The sequence below is a fragment of the Triticum aestivum genome, chromosome 6D, assembly GCF_018294505.1.
Source record: "Triticum aestivum cultivar Chinese Spring chromosome 6D, IWGSC CS RefSeq v2.1, whole genome shotgun sequence".
Taxonomy (NCBI): domain Eukaryota; kingdom Viridiplantae; phylum Streptophyta; class Magnoliopsida; order Poales; family Poaceae; genus Triticum; species Triticum aestivum.
In genome coordinates this window covers 459,710,434-459,715,405 of record NC_057811.1, presented here as the reverse complement: position 1 = coordinate 459,715,405, position 4,972 = coordinate 459,710,434, and positions in this window count along the sequence as shown.

Genomic DNA, 4,972 nt, shown 5'->3' with positions numbered 1-4,972 from the left:
TATCATCAACATATAGTTGGCACACAAACAACTCCCCTTTAACCTTCGTAGTAAAAAGAATGGGATCGATTTGCCCGACTTCAAATCCACGATCTTGCAACAACTCGGTAAGGTGGTCATACCACGCACGTGGGGCTTGCTTGAGGCCATAGAGTGCCTTATCGAGTTGATACACATGATCGGGGAAGTAGGGATCCTCGAACCCGGGGGGTTGCTTGACATATACCAACTCATTAATAGGACCATTAAGAAAAGCACTTTTCGCATCCATTTTTTGCAACTTGAAATTATGATGAGAAGCATAAGCAATCAACAAACGAATGGATTCAAGGCGAGCAACGGGAGCAAAGGTTTCACTGTAGTCGATACCCTCGACTTGGGAGTAGCCTTGTGCTACCAACCTTGCCTTGTTGCGAACAATGATCCCATGAGCATCTTGCTTGTTCTTGAATATCCACTGGTTCCAATGACATTGTTATTCCCCGATGGTCTTGGCACCAATCTCCACACCTTGTTGTACTCGAAGTTGTTGAGTTCTTCATGCATGGCATTGAGCCAATCCGGATCTTCGAGCACCTCATATACCTTTTGGGGTTCAACACAAGAGACAAACGCGTGATGTTCACAATAGTTTGCTAATTGTCTACGAGTGCTTACCCCCTTTCTTAGGCTTCCAACCACATTATCCATGAGATGACCTTTGGTAGTGATCTTGGAAGCAATCTTCGTGGCACGACGCTCTAATTCCTCCTCGGATGTGAAAAGAGGAGGGGTAACTTGATCATCTTGAGCGCCGTCTTGAGCTTGTTCTTGATCTTGAGCTTGCTCTTGATCTTGAACTTGCTCGAAGGGGAGAACTTGACCTTGGGCATCATTTGGTGGTTCACCACCATCTTGAGGTTGATCTTGCCCTTGATCTTGTTCATGAGGTTGAGGGCCTTCACTTTGTTCTTCGGAAGCATGTGGGTCTTGGGTTGGTGATGGCTCCACTTGAGTGGAGCATTGTCCTTCTCCTTCGGCCACAAGGGGTTCCTCAATGGGTAGGATATGACTCACACCCATTCTTCTTATGGCTTGGGGAGGAATTCCATCACCTACATCACAAGTACCAGTTTGCTCCACTTGGGAGCCGTTATTCTCGTTGAACTCTACGTTACACGTCTCCTCAATGAGTCCGGTGGACTTGTTGAGGACACAGTAAGCATGAGAGTTTGTAGCATAACCAACAAATATGCCCTCAAAATATCTAGCCTCAAATTTAGACAAACGAACACCTTTCTTGAGAATGAAACACTTACACCCGAACACCCGGAAGTACTTGAGGTTGGGCTTGTTACCGGTAAGTATTTCATAAGGAGTCTTGTTCAAGCCTTTGCGGAGATAGAGCCGATTGGATGCATGACATGCTGTGTTGATGGCTTCGGCCCAAAAGTTATATGGAGACTTGAACTCCGCCATCATGGTCCTTGCCGCATCCATCAACATCCGGTTCTTCCTCTCCGCGACACCATTTTGTTGAGGGGTATATGGTGCAGAATATTGATGCTTGATCCCCTCATCACTAAGAAACTCATCCAAGGTGTAGTTCTTGAACTCGGTGCCGTTGTCACTTCCTTATTGTCAAGATCTTTGCATCATGTTGACGTTGAGCTTCATTTGCAAAGTCGATGACGGTTTGTTGAGTCTCACTCTTCCTCTTGAAGAAATATACCCAAGTGTATCTTGAATAATCATCCACAATCACCAAGCAATACTTTCTACCTCCAAGACTATCAAAGGATGGAGGCCCAAAGAGATCCATGTGAAGGAGCTCCAAGGGTCTCTTCGAGTAGATGATAGTCGTGGGAGGGTGAGCCTTCTCATGAAGCTTTCCTTCGATACAAGCACTGCAAGCACGATCTTTGGCAAAACTAACATTTGTTAGTCCACGGACATGGTCCCCCTTGAGAAGACTTTGCAAAGATCTCATATTGACGTGGGCTAAACGGCGATGCCAAAGCCATCCCACATCAACTTTAGCCATTAGGCATGTCGCGGTCTTAGTGGGTCGCTCCGAAAAGTTAATCACATAAAGACCGTTCTCGACATGCCCAACAAAGGCTACTTTAAGAGTCTTGCTCCACAAGAGGGCCACGGTATCAATATCAAAGAAAGTGGCAAAGCCCATGAGTGCAAGTTGACGAACGGAAAGTAGATTGTAAGCAAGGGACTCAACAAGCATGACTTTCTCGATCGTTAGATCATGAGAAATGACAACCTTGCCAAGACCCAATACCTTAGAAGACGAGGCATCACCCCACTCGACGTTGGTGGGCATAGAAGGGATCTTGTGCACGTCCACCACCAAGTCCTTGCTTCCGGTCATATGATTTGTTGCTCCACTATCGAGCAACCATGATCCCCCACCGGAAGCAAACACCTACAAGAGATCAATGCTTGGTTTTAGGTACCCATTTTGTAATGGGTCCTTTGATGTTAGTAACAAGGGTCTTAGGAACCCAAATAGACCATTCAATGTACTCATAAGGAGAACCAACAAATTTAGCATAAACATGCCCATCACTAGCACGGCACAACACATAAGAAGGGTTAAAGTCGCCGGCTTTGTTGGAAGGGGTGGCATTGCCCTTTTTGACATCACCACCCTTCACATTGTTCTTCTTCTCCTTAGGAGCACCCTCTCCCTCCTTCACAAAAGTTTGCTTGAGAGGGGGAGGTCGTTTGGTCTTGTCGTTCTTCTTCTTGTTCTTGGACTTGGGTGCGAACCCAACTCCCTCCTTGGCCACAACTTCCTTTTGATTGCTCAAAAGGTCATTGAGGTTCTTCTCACCTTGTATGCACGTCACAAGGCCTTTCTCAAGTTGCTCCTTCAACTTGGCATTCTCCTCCACAAGATGCACATGCTCACAACACGGGTTAGTGGCATTTGCATTATCAATTAATACCATATGAGGAAAGGTGGCTTTTTCCTTGGTTAGCTTCACTTGGAGTTGATCATGAGACTCCTTGAGGCTAGCATGAGCACCCTTCAAGACCTTGTGGGCCTTGTCGAGTAAATCAAACTCCTCCTTGAGTCTAGCATGGTCAACCCAAGTTTAGCCTTCTCGGAATTTAGCACACGAGATACAACAAGAGCATGATCAAGATCTTTCTTTAATTTAGCATGGTCATCATTGTGTGACTCCTCAAGAGCCAAACGATGCCCACGCTCTTCCTCAAGAGCATTAGAGAGATCCGATATCTCATCGGCATAGTGACAACTATGACCTTCCATCTTAGAGATGGTTTCTTCATGAGCCTCGATCATGTCATTGGCTTTACCAAGTTGTTCCAAGAGAGCAACGAAATGCTTCTTGGATTTTCCCTTGAGCTTACTCATAAAAGACTCAAATTCATTCACTTCCTCATTAGACCCCTCACTTTCATCAATGCCATCCGTCAAGGAGGGATTAGTAATGATGGTGGTTTTGATGTTGGGGGTTACCTTGTTGGTGGCTTTAGCCATGATACACTTGGCGGTGATGTTCTCATTGGGTGAGTCGAAGAGGGACACCCGTGGAGTTGTGGCAATGGCAACGGAGGCCATGGCCATGGCTTCACTATCTTCATCATCATCGTCATCCTCATGATATTCTTCTTGAACCACCAATCCTCGAGTAGGAGTCTTTTTGGTGAAGTTGTTCTTGTTGGGGAAGGACTTGGCTTTGTCTTTTCGGATGAGCTTGCCACCATTGTCTTCCCGCTTCTCGTAAGGGCAATCCACAACAAAGTGGCTCACATTGCCACAATTGTAACATGTTCTCACACATTGCTTGCCCTTGAACCCACTTGAGTTGTTCTTGTTGAAGTTGGGTCTTGTGTTCTTCTTGCTCCAAAATTGCCTTGAAGCAAGAGCCATGTGCTCATGATAATCATATTTTGTATCTTCGGGGTTGCACTCCTCATCTTCCTCTTCTTCCTCTTCTTCCACAATAACCTTGGCCTTCAAGGCAAGGTTGGGCTTCTTTGCTCTTTGAGAACGCAACACCGCGTTGTCGGCGGTCTTGTCCAAGATCCTCATTGCCACAAACTCATCCAACACTTCATTTGAGGTCAAGGGTGGAAGTCCGGTCTTTGACGAATGACGGAGGACATGGCCTTGTGGTAAGGCATCATTGCTTTGAGGAACTTGTGCTTGATCCAATTGTCATCCGTATCCTTGCTCCCATGATCTCGGAGTGAGACTGCGAGTTTGGTTACTCTCCGAAAAAGCTCACGATGTTCTTCATCTTCTTTCATTGCAAACTCATCGGCTTCATCTTGCACCACTTCATAGTTGGAGCGTTGAATTCTCGCGCTTCCCTTATAGAGGGAAACAACACAATGCCATGCATCTTTGGCCATGGCGAAGGGTCGAAGATGAGGGAGATCTTCTGGTGGAACTACATCTTGGATGATGAAGAGAGCATTCTCATTGAATTGATTATCCACGGCTTCTCTAGGGGTGAAGTTGCTTCGGTCATGTGGATAGAAACCTTCTTCAATGATTCTCCAAATATTAGTATTCACATGATTTAAATGACGCTTGAAGCGATAAACCCAAGAATCAAAGTCCTCATTTTTCACAATCTTAGGAGGAGGACCGGCATGATTTAAATGAGTAGAGGGAATCAGTCCTCCATAAATTGGAGGTTCCACATGGGAAAAGATGCCGGTGCCATTTCTACCACTAGTAGAAGGACCCTTTTCACTAGTAGCTTCCCCCTTGTCGGAGTTAGCATCCGTCACCTTGTTAGTGGGATCACCCACTTTCATCAGCGAGGTAGATAGTTTAAGTCCTTCTAAGAATTTATTAAACATGCTTTCAACCTCGGTTGTCATGGAGGTTTTCAATGTGTCCAAAGCCAATTGAATTCCTCACGAGAAACCGCGGTTCCCCCATCGGACGTAGACGAGCTCGGATTCACACCAGAGTGCTCCTCCCCACCATCTA